The 12,249-nt window shown below is 45.7% G+C and overlaps 1 protein-coding gene across 10 annotated transcripts in view; it reads left to right on the plus strand.

Moving 5' to 3' along the window:
• Npas2 (neuronal PAS domain protein 2) overlaps window positions 1-12,249 on the plus strand; it is a 178,812-nt gene that overhangs the window by 52,149 nt on the left and 114,414 nt on the right. The window contains exon 1 of one of the 10 annotated variants that reach the window (XM_039083585.2): window positions 4,385-5,567. The exons of the other annotated variants lie outside the window; for them this stretch is intronic. The gene's annotated coding sequence lies outside the window, so the exon portion shown is untranslated. Of the gene's footprint in view, window positions 1-4,384; window positions 5,568-12,249 lie in introns of those variants that run through there. 10 annotated transcript variants of the gene reach the window in all.

Below are 12,249 nucleotides of genomic sequence, written 5' to 3' on the forward strand. Positions count from 1 at the left end.
GTTATTTCCTATGTGTGACAAAAGCAGTTAAAATCAACTTCTTTAGGATAAAAAATTGTATGAGATATGATTTCACCAGCTGTTCATGTCAAATGTTAGACCTTTTGAATTTTTACACATTCCCTGTCTTTTTTGAACTGTGTGTGCCCATTTCCCCAAAACTCTGATAACCAAGCTTTTAATCCCTTTGATTTGACACACACAGTCTTTTTAGAATAATTCCCACAAGTAATTACAACCATGCAATGTTTATTTCTGTGTCTTGCTTCCTTCGCTTACCACAATATTCTCTTAGTCTTTCCATGTTGTAGAAAATTGTGGGATCTCTTTTTTTATAGCCGAATAATATTCCACTGTGAGTGTGTGTGATGTGTATGAGCGTGTATGAGTGTGTATATGAGTATGTTTGTGTATGAAATGTGTATGAGTATGTGAGTGTCTGTGTATGAGTGTATGTATGTATATGGTGTGTGAGTGTGTGAATGTGTGTGTATGTGTGAGTGAGTGTGAGTATGTGAGTATGTGTATGAGTGTGTGTATATGGTATGTGAGTGTATACATGTGTGTGTGAGTGTATTTGTATGGTATGTGAGTATGAGTATGAGTACGTGAGTGTGTCTGTATGATATATGAGTATGTGAGTGTGTTTGGTGTGTGTGTGATGTGTATGAGTATGTGTGAGTGTGTATGAGTGAGTTTAAGTATGTGTGAGCAAATATGTCATGAGTGTGTGTATGTGTGGTGTGTATGAGTGTGTATGAGTGTGTATATGAGTGTGCGCGCGCACGTGTGTGTGTGTGTGTGTGTGTGTGTGTGTGTGTGTGTGTGTGTGTGTATACCTACACCTGCACTTTCATCTCCTTTGGGCAGAATGTGTCCAGAAGAGGAAGTGCCAGTTGCAGAGTGTCTATAGTTCCCTGGTAAAATGTAAATGTTTACAATTTCATAGTCAGGTTGCTGTTTTCCTACATCTACAGACACGATATCTGTCTAGGAAAAGAGAAACCACAAATCTTTCAACGTTGCAATAGGTGAGGGTGACCAGAGTCACTAAACCTAAGAAGGAATGGGCGTGCTTGGCTGTGTGTAGGACAGTGTGTCATCTCCACCTGTCATGGTTTGAGTAAGAATGGCCCCCAGAGACTCACAGATTTGAACACTTGGACACCAGGGAATGGCACTTTTTGAAAGGATTAGGAGGCGTGGCCTTGTTGGAAGGAGTGTATCACCAGGATTTCAAAAGCCCATTCCAGGGGCCAGAGTCTTTCTCTTTCTGCTCCCCTGGATGCAGGTATGGAACTCTTGGCTACTTCTCTAGCACCATGTCTGCTTGTGTGCTACCATGCTCCCCAGGAGGATCATGGACTAAACCTCAAAGCCATGAATGCTTTTCTTTATAAGAGTTGCCTTGGTCATGGTGTCTCCTCACAGCAACAGAACACTGACTAAGGCACTACCCTTACTTGGACTCTGTAAACTTGAGGCCATTATTGGAAGATGCCTATTGCAAACCGATGGTGGCCAGACTGCCTTCGAATCAGCTTCTCTGTTGTCGTCTCCCCCGACCCCAACCCTCCACCCCCGCTTTTCTCTCATGACTCCTGCCACTCTGAAGCCTCCTGTTCCCCTCCCCAACCTGGGAACCCATTCGTTCTCTCAAACCCAGGGAGACCTGGCTGCTCTGGGCACCCACCAGTATTAACATTCTCCATGACTTCGTTGAACTTCGCCAAAGTTGGTCACTTGGTTTGTTTGTTTGTTGGTTGGTTTGTTTGTTTGTTTCAATTTCAACCTGTAAAGCATTCACAGTGGTCTAAGTAGCCACCTTGGCAGAGGACGCTAAGCTGTAGCCAAAGGCTGGGAATAGCTGGAATCCCATACAGCCCAGCCAGCTCCACCACTGAGTGCCTCTAATGAGCATGCGTCAGAGGATCCTTAAGGCTGGAGTCACAAGGAACAAGAAAAGATGTTAAGCTTGAGACCGAGGGCATGGAGGAGGGGTCCCGAGGTCATTCTGTTCCAGGATCTGTGGCTGTAGCCCTACCTACAGTGGCTTGAACGGAAGAGTGTTTTTAATGGCAACTAAGTATTGGTGAGAACACTCAGACATTGCTGGCGTAAACCCCACAACCAATGCGGGGAACAGTAGTCCCTCAAACTGTAGAGTTGCCGCATGACCCAGAGAGACTACTCCTTCATTTACCCCAAGAGAGATGGAAACTGGGGCCCACATAAAACCATATGCACCCATATTCCTAGAAGCTCTGTTCATAAGGGCAAAATGGGATGGATAAACAAAATGTGGTCTCTCCATGGGATAGATAAGTCTCTCTCTAAAAAGAGAAGGAATTCTGACACAGTCTCCAACATGGATGACCTCTGTACAACGATGCTACAGGACAAGCTCATGACAACAGGTCACATACCACGTGGTTCTTTTTATGGGATACATAGCACATTGAGAGTCAGAAAGGTGGTCGGGTGGGGATGGGGAGGTGCTTATAAATGGATATAGGGCTTTCTCTGGAGTGATACGAAGTTTCCCTGGAGTGATGCAGAGATGTTTGAAACAAGAGTAAGCTGGCTTTGGGTCACATTGTGAATGCTGCAAATGGTCCTAAATAGGACATTTTAAGATGGTGAATGTTAACCCCAATCAAAGTGTTATAATCTGAGCTGCCATTCTATGCGGTGCAGATGCCCCAGGAAGGGAGGGCTGTAGTATTTTGTCTCAACAAGAAGTTTCTACGAAGTACAATGATCAGATCACAGGAGGTGGCTGGTGAAAGTGGCTAAGCAGCTTCCTGTGTCTTGGGGAACCCAGGGAGCACAGCGGGATGCTGATGGCAATACCTGCTACAGTAGAGGCTGTGCCACCTTCCACAGCCACCAATGCCCTGGGCAACGTTAAAAACCAAGCAACCAACCAAGCCCAAGCTCTACCCAGGGGTGTTCACGCCAGTGGCCTAAGGAATGGCTTAGTTACCCAATTTTAGGTGTCTGCTACCTGAGTGCTGGGAACCAAACTTGCATCTTCTGCAAGAGCGGTGCCTGCTTCTTCTACTTCCTTAGCCTCAGATGCCTGCTCTTTGGTACAATGTCCACAACGTCCAGCACTATGAACTTGCAGAGGGAGAGATGGGGGGTTCTTGTGTCCTCACGCCCCACTGATGTTCACACCTGTACACCGCTGAAGGGACCTTCCCAGGCTGAACTGCAGAGGTAGGGCAAAGCTGCCATCCAGCCTTGGTGTTTAATGGTACATGGTCCTCACAGTGCGCCATGCATATTCTCATTGGCTGTTCCTTTCCTTTAAAAAGAAAAACAACTTGGAACTGAAAGATGGGTGGATCAGTCAGGTCACTTTGTGTGGAGTGACACAGCCATCCATAATGCTGCCTAACATTCTCTCTCATGGGTACATATGTGTACACAAACACATGCACATACACAGAGAGACATAGACACACACACAGAGGCACACTCACACATGCATATACATACAGAAGTAGACATATATATATATATATACACACATACATGTACACACAGAGAGGAACACAGAATACATATACACACATAGACATACACAAGGCACATGTGCACAAACACAGATACACATAGCCAGAGATACACACACACACATACACATACATATACACACATACATGCTCACACAGAGAGGAACATAGAATATATACACACACATAGACATACACAGAGGCACATGTGCACACATACAGATACACATATACACAAACACAAAGGCACACACACAAATATAGACACACAGAGGCACACATACATGCACATACAAAGAGAAACACGCAATACACACATACACATGCAGAGATATACACAGAGGCACACACATACATATCAAGGTACACACACATACAAAGGCACACACGGAGGCACACACAGAGATAAATACAGAGGCATAGGTACACACACACACAGGTATAAGCACATATACACACACACAGAGGCACAGGGAGAGGAGTGAGGCCCAGTGTACTATCTCTGAATAAAATGCTGGAGTGTTTCAAAATGTTCCCAAGCCCTGTTCTCCCTCACTGGGAGGGAACAGGAGCCAGCTCCCTTTACCCATATTTGTTTTCAGAGGCTAAATTGGCATGAAATCAGATAGTCTTGAGAATAGAGGTTTGCCTTTCTGTGTAAGGAAAATAAATTGACCAGATTCATCAGGAAATTTCTTCAGATCCCTGTTCTGTACTTAGAAATGTAGCTTCCATCCCGTGGAACACCAGAGTCTCCATGGCATTGAATCTAATTGACTAGAGAAAGCATTTGCTTTGAGAGATCATAGCAGCAGGACACTGGCAAATCCAGCTGTTTAATTCCCTTCATGGCCACTGGACTGTTTATACTACCTGAGTCACGGTAATATATTAACAAAAAAGGTTTATGTAGCTCGCAGTTTCCGAGACAGAGTTCAGCCCCCACTGAGGGTGGGGGTGGATGATGTCACAATGGTACTCATGCGTCCATAAGCTATCACATGATAAAGTAGACAGGACATAAGGGAGGGACTGAAGAACCAGGCTCTCACAAGAACAACTACTCAAGTCACAAAGCTTCCACTTACTCCTCCTAAGGGATAACTAACTCACCAAGTGACTCAGCCTCCTCTCCCTAGGCTCCGCCTCCTAAAGACACCGCCACACCAACACTCTGAGCTCCCAGCTTCCAACACAGCAGCTTTTAGTAGAAAAACCATAGCAAAAGGATTAGCTTGTTTTTTGAATCGACCCCAATCCTAAGAACGAAAATCCTGGACAGAGGCTATCATCGGTATCTGGATTTATATCAGGACATTGGCAAACTCGGTTGTAGATGGTGCGGGCAGGGTTTCTGGGTCAAAACAGGTTTGCAGCCTAGTCCCTTCCAGCAGCTGACAGAGGGTGGGAACCGTGTCACTGGCAGAGAGGTGTGTCAGCCACTGCTAGTTACAGGAACATGGAAAGTCAGGTGCTCTGGGACATTAAGGTTTGTTAAGAGGGGTTAGTACCTACCGACAGCTCTGAGCTGCTCCCAAGGGTTCCTAACCTCTTCATTCTGCTTCCTGTTTAGGCGTATTCCTGTTAGATATAGTAACTTGTACAAGCTATTCTAGCCTTAGCATGAGCTAAATGACCTCCTTCAAATAATGACAGGACCTCATTTCTACCGGGCTTTACATATTCACTTTTATTAGTGTATCTTCACTGTCTAGAGTAACGGGCTTCGTGGCAGCATTTTCAATCCATGTGTGTCAGGGATTCTCACCACGTGTGCCTCACACCCTCTTTTCCCTGCCCTCTCATCTATCTTCCAGTTTTTGGCTTTTCGTGTAGACTCCACATATGAGAACGGATGTCATGTTCCTCATTTTGGGTCTGGCCCATTTCACTTAACACAATCATCTCCGGTTACACCCACTTACCTGGATACAAGCTTCCCTTCGTTAAGGCTGAATGAGACTTCATTGTGTGTATACCGTGGACCTTACCACTCACCTGCTGATAGACCTCCAAGCTGCTCTCATCCTTCTGCTATTGTGAACGGTGGGTATCTCTTTGCTACCCTGACTTTTATGCCCAGGAGTGGTGTAGGCAGTTCACATGACTAGCCTAAGTGTTTCAAGAGACTTCTATTTTCACTGATTTTCACTGGGGCTGCACCAATGTGCACGCACACCAGCAGCATTTACAGTATGTCACAGTTTTCAGAAGTTACTTCCTATTGCACTGGACCAAGGAAACAGTTCATAGGACACCCATAATTCCCCTGACACTGCTCAGAGATGTCATAAGCACACGAATCAAATCTTCTATGGTAGATTGTACCTCACCACTGACTTCCGTCCCTTTCACCCTGGGGGGTGGAGGGATGGGGAGAGGCACATAGGCCTGAAGCCTTTGTGGAATTGTGGAAAGAAATGAGAGACAGGAACAGTACTCACTTCTGTGGGAGCACCTTGGATCCCTTCTCACCGTCCTCCTTAGGAGTCCTCCAAGGACAGTTTGAGAGACCTTGCCCCTGATTCTACACTCTGGGTTTTCTTAACTATCATAACTACATATCCAAGGGAGCACTTTGCACACTGCTTGCTGCATATAAAACCCCTCATTTATGTATACTCTTTTGTCTTCCTGAGTTCAATTCCCTTCTCTTTGAATGCAACCTACATTCTTTTTGTTTGGTTTGGTTTTGTCTTTTTTTTTTTATGTACTATAATGTATAATCATCTTCTCTTGATCATGCCACATAAGAAGTTGTAAGGGCATGTAGAAACACATCAGAGAATTGTGTCCTTAGGAGATGAGGTTAACTTGTTTTCTGTAATCAAGAACACAGGCAGCCAGTGGAGGAGTATGCAACTGTGCACCCCAGTGTCATGCCGTGCACTCCAGAATCACACTTGTGCACCCCAGCGTCATGTTGTGCACCCCAGTGTCATACTGTGCACCCCAACATCGCACTGCATATCTGAGTCACTCTGTGTACCTCTTGAGTTACTCTGTGCACTCCAACATCACAATGTGCACCCTCAGAGTCATGCTGTGCACCACAGAGTCACTCTGTGAACCCCAACATCACAGATGCTGACCTTCTTCTTTCTTCTTGCCTCTTGGAGTCTTGGTCTTGCTGTAAGATGACTCTTATTGTTGCCTAGCAATGCATTTGTAGACTTTCTTGAGGTCTCCCTTGGGATCAGGATGGTAAACGTGGTAAACAATCTTTCTGTACCCTCCAAAAGCTTTCAAAATTGAAAGCGAAGGCAGTAGTCCTCATCGGAAGCCAGAGTAGGATCATCCCAGCTTGGTTTGTGTATCTCAGCAAAGTAAACAATTTAAACCTGGAGAAGGAAGACTCACACATGAAAAAACGAGGGGGTGAGGTGAGGTGGAGAAGAGAGAAAGCAGTACTGATGACCATGAAACCAAATGTCAATCAACTCTGACAGATGGTGAAGATACTCTTCATTCTGACATACAAAACACTCAGTGTTTCAAGAAGGGTTTAGGGAAGACGTAAACTCTATGAAAATGTAATGCACATGTGGTGAGGGAGAGAGGATGTGACTACTTAATAAAAAAGAATTAGCCTTAACATCGCTTGCCTCTTTCTTCTTAACCGAATGAATGAATTACAACGTGTGCCTACTGACGTTTCTTCCCCAAACAATGAAAAATTACTGGCTTGGGTCAAGCCAGACATCAAGTATTGTATTTATTTTCCAGTTTATTTTTCTTTCAAGCGGGTTTGTGAAAACTGGAATTTCGTTCTGTGGTTTTTTTTATAACATCAGAGAGAGTTCTGCCTGTCCTAAAGAACCTAGGTGCTTCCCGTGGGCTTGGTGGTTCATCATTTTCTGGGCAGAGATAAGGGAATGGTCCTTTGACACACTGGGCTGCTCCTGGAACTTAGGTAATTTGGTAAATGCAGCATCATTTGAGAGAACACAATCATTCTCTCAGTGCATTAAATGCCTGTAGTGGCAGATAGGAATGGTGTTTTATCTCCAGTTCTAACAGCAGTTCACGCTTGACGTCTTATAACATAGCTAGGAATATTTGAAAGAGTCTTTCTTAGAATTTAAAAAAAAGATAGCAATTCAAAATATCTCCTCTCATTCTATATCAATTTCCTCCAAGTTTGAAAAAAAATCAAAAACAAAAACAGAAAAGAGAATGTGCCTCTCCCTTGTTGCCTGGAGACCAGGTGTGTGCTACTTTGTTAAGCAGACTAATTAGCACTAAGGGATTTTGCACGGCAGAAGGCTCATTAGTAAGGGTGGGCGGGACTCGGAGCTCCCCCAGCTAGTGGCTCCGAGCCACTCACACATTCAAAGTGTGATTCAGCCCAGAGAAACGTTTACCAAGGCTCTTTAGGAAACTGCTTGTGTGCCAGCTGACTTCCCTGGGCTAGCAACCCTGTGACAGCAAGGTACATTCAAAAGGACTCACTTTGCAGGCTTCCCAGTGGCTGGGGACAACTGTCTTGGAAGTTTAGAAGTAAGGTATGGGTGTCTCCTGAGAGGCTCTGCCAGAGCCCTACTGATACAGATGAGGATGGCTGCAGCCAACCATTGGACTGAACAAGGGGACCCCAATGGAGGAGTTAGAGAAAAGACTGAAGGAGTTGAAGGGGTTTGCAACATCATAGGAAGAACAACAATATCAACCAACCAGACCCCCTCCCCCCAAGAGCTCCCAGGGACTAAATCACCAATCAATGAGTATACATGGAGGGACCTATGGCTCCAGCTGCAAATGTAGCAGAGGATGGCATTGTCTGGCATCAGTAGGAGAAAACGCCCTTGGTCCTGTGAAGGCTTGATGCCCCAGTGTAGGAGAATGCCAGGGCAGTGAAGTTGGAGTGGGTTGGGGGTAGGAGAGGGGGTTTGGGAGCATCCTCATAGAAACAGGGGGAGGGGAAGGGTTATAGAAGAGGGGGAAAGGGGATAACGTTTGGAATGTAAATACATAAAATATCCAAAAAATGATAATAAAGTAAAAAAATGTAAAAAAGAAGTAAGGTAACTGTGGCTGGTCAGGAATTGGTTTTTCATTGGTTTTAGGAAGGCCATATGAACACCCTTGGGAACTGTCATGCCAAAAATGTCACCCACCCTTAGCTAGCTTTACATTCTAGATGCCCCTGAGTGATTGTGTCCTTGAGTTTCACAGCCCCCATGCAGGCAGGAGATGGAGCAGAAAGAGTTAGTAACTTACCTCAGGTCACTCAGATGGCCAGCAGCCAGGAGTGGTGCCCAGTCCACTTATCATCTGCTAAACACATTCACAAGGACAGATCAAGGGAAGGAGTTAGAAGGAAAGACTGGAAGAAGGGAGGGAGGGAGGAAGGAAGGAAGGAGAGACATACTGTGGCCTTTAGTTCTTAAAAAAAAAAGTCAAAGGAATTGTTTGCATAAGATAATTTCCTAAAAGAGGTTGGGAGGATACTCCCAAAGTCCTGGATATTTCCAGTTGAATATTTCCCAAGGGATGATGGAAAAGGAATCTTCACCAATGCATCTGTACGCAATAAAATTCAGAGAAAACCATGTCCTATATTAGAAAAGTCTCTTACAAACATGTCTGCTGCCAGTTTGCTCTGAGCTCGCTCGCTCGCTCTCTCTCTCTCTCTCTCTCTCTCACCCTCTCACCCTAGACTCAATCTCCTTTGCCCCGTTTGCTGAGGGTGACACTCCAGTCTTCTCTTGGGGAAATATGAGTCCTAGCCATGCTTCAGGTGTGTACTAGGCCCTTCTTGGACTACTTGACTCCAAACTCCTATTCCTGGAAGTAGGTCAGCTCACCTGGTGTGGTGGTTTGAATACACTTGGCCCAATAAGCGGCACTATTTGGAGGTGTGACCTTGTTGGAATAGGTGTGGTTTTGTTGGAGTAGGTGTGGCCTTGTTGGAGTAGGTGTGGCCTTGTTGGAGTAGGTGTGTCACTGTGTGCCTGAGCTTTGAGACCCTAGTCCTAGTTGCCTGGAAGTCAGTATTCTGCTAGCAGCCTTCAGATGAAGATGTAGAACTCTCAGCTCCTCCTGCACCATGCCTGCCTGGATGCTGCCATGCTCCCACCTTGATGATAATGGACTGAACTTTTGAACCTGTAAGCCAGCCCCAATTAAATGTTGTCCTTATAAGAGTTGCTTTGGTCATGGTTTCTGCTCCCAGTAGTAAAACCCTAACTAAGCCACTTGGCCTCTGATCAATTTCCTTCACTCTTTGGTACTTTGTCCCACTTCTTCTAGACAGAAAAGGCCAGAGGAGGCCTTTCTATATATTTACTTGCAGTGCTGGGAATCCAACCCAGGGCCTTGTCAGCAGGCAAATGTCCTACCACTGAGTTACAGCTTTGGCCAGATCCTTTTGTCTATATGCTGCAGCCCAGTGCAGCTATGAGAACAGGAGAGGGCCCAGACCCCTCCCTCATGAGGTCTCTGTTCCCTCCAGTCCTGGCAACCTTTAACAAAATCAGTTCCCACCCCTGGGCAGCAGCATTTATTCCAGTAACCTCTGGGTTGGTTGTCAGAGAGAGGACAGCAGAGGAAGCTGGAGACCTGGGAGGCAGCATTGACTTCCCAGTAGTCCGCGTAAAGTGTAGAACCCTGTGCCGGTAAAGGGGCCAGTTTGTCTTTAGTGACAAACAGAGCCTTAGTGGAGCCTGCAATCTGAGCTGTATTCCTGTAGTTTAGTTTCACCTTTTGTTTTAAACACTTGTTTTTATTTTTATTTTTTAGTTGCATGTATATGTTTGTCTAAGCTAAAGGGCATGTGTGTGTATGTGTGTGTGTGTGTGTGTGTGTGTGTGTGTGTGTCCTGTGGGAGTGCAGGTGTCCACATGAAGGAATCAGATCTCCTTAAAAACTCTTTCCTGTGCTCTTCCATGGGTCCTCTGTCTGCCATCTAGAGGCCACCCCAAGTTGCTCATGCCAGGCCTGGGACAGGCCTTTCTTCCAGGATGAGCAGGGCTTTTATGCTGCCCCACTTTTGCTGTTTTCCCACAGCAGGCTAAGCCTGCCTGGCCTTGTTCAGAGGCACCAGGCAGAGTAAGTTGCCTCCCAACCAGTGCAGATGGCTGTCTTTGGGGGTGTCTGAATCTGTGTGTCATCTCTAAAGGACTACACCTGGCACCCCAGGGTGGCTGGAACCCAGGGCCCCACCCCTGACCCCACGTTCATCCTGTGCCCCAGCTGCCCTGTGCCCATTCTTTCTGGGAGCCAACACTGGGCTCTCCCCCAAGGTTTTAAAAGACAGATTTCCACATGTAAGCTACTAGCGTGCACAGCCCACGGCGGACACCTTCCCTGAGCACTATGAACCTCAACTGCTCGTTGAGCCTCCTAGGCGTGGGGACCATCCTGTCCTTGAGCCACCACGTAAACGGGTCTTGAGTGTCTAAAGTCAAGGAAAGGGAGGAATAGAGGTGCCAGAGACAGAGACCGAGCAGAGGATGATGGGAGCACTGCTCCGAAGATTGACAGCTTGTCCATCAGGGCTCTGGGTGCTACAACATGGTCTGTGTCACCTGAACGATGGGGCTGTATTGATTGATGTATATCATATCCCTCCTCTACTCCACACACGCACACTTGCTGCTTCTACTTCTAGCCCAAATTCTGTCCGATTGCCATTCGCTTCTTAGTTGTTCCAGATAGATTAGAGTCAGGATCCGATGGCTACAGTTAAATAAGCTGATGTGTAAGAAACCCATAAGCCAGAGCTGGTTTCACCAGGTCCTACATTCATATATAGCCACGAGTTTCGAGAAGGGCGTTCTGGGCCTAAGACTTCTGGTTCTGAACCCCACTAGGGCTAAGAGATGGATTTGTAATCAAAGTGCATTCCTCTCAAGTCTGAAGACCTGAACAGGCAGGGTCACTGGTACACGTCTAGAACCATGGCATTTGAGGGCCAGGGGCCAGAGATAGGTAGAGCCCCACAGCTTGCTGGCCAGACAGCCTAGCCAGTCATTTAGCTCCAGGTTCAGTGAGATCCTGCCTCACAGGAAGCTGGAAGGACAAGAAGGTGGTTCAGCAAGAAAAACACTTGCTTGCCTAAGGCTAACAGCCTGAGCTCAATCCCTACGACCCATAGTGGAAGGAGAGAGCTAACTCCCAAAAGTTACCCCCCCAGCCTCCATGTGCATGCTGTGGTGTATACACTTGCAAAGCATACACACGTGTGTGCGCGCACACACACACACACACTTAAAAAGAAAGTCAATAATTCTGACAGAACTGGCTACAGCTGTTAAGTTGGAGTAACCTTTAACTGTAGTTTTTAATAAAGTCATATGTCTCCAGGAATGGCTATGGGAAGACTCTTCAGAGATGTTGGGTATCACAAGTGAAGCCTACCTTAAAATGGTTTATAAAGCTAATTGAAGAAGGGTCTCTAAAGTAAATTGAAGAAATCCTCAAATCTTCTGGTTAAGAACATAGAAGTAGTCAATGACTGTGTCTTTAAATGAAAGACAGATTTTAAAAGGGGGCTGAAAAGCACAACTGGATGACCTTTGAGAAAGGGCTATTTTCAGATGACCTGGATGGACAGCAAAGGAATCAAACCCCCTAAATAAAAAAATATTGACAATAAATAATTTTAGACATTAAAAAAAGAACCCTTAAAAAAGAATAAAATCAAAATTTTAAAAAAGTCAAAATAAAGTGGAGAATAATGAAGACTCCTGACTTTGACCTCTGGCCTCCTCTGTATACACATGGC

This window comes from Rattus norvegicus, chromosome 9 (assembly GCF_036323735.1).
Source record: "Rattus norvegicus strain BN/NHsdMcwi chromosome 9, GRCr8, whole genome shotgun sequence".
Taxonomy (NCBI): Eukaryota; Metazoa; Chordata; class Mammalia; order Rodentia; family Muridae; genus Rattus; species Rattus norvegicus.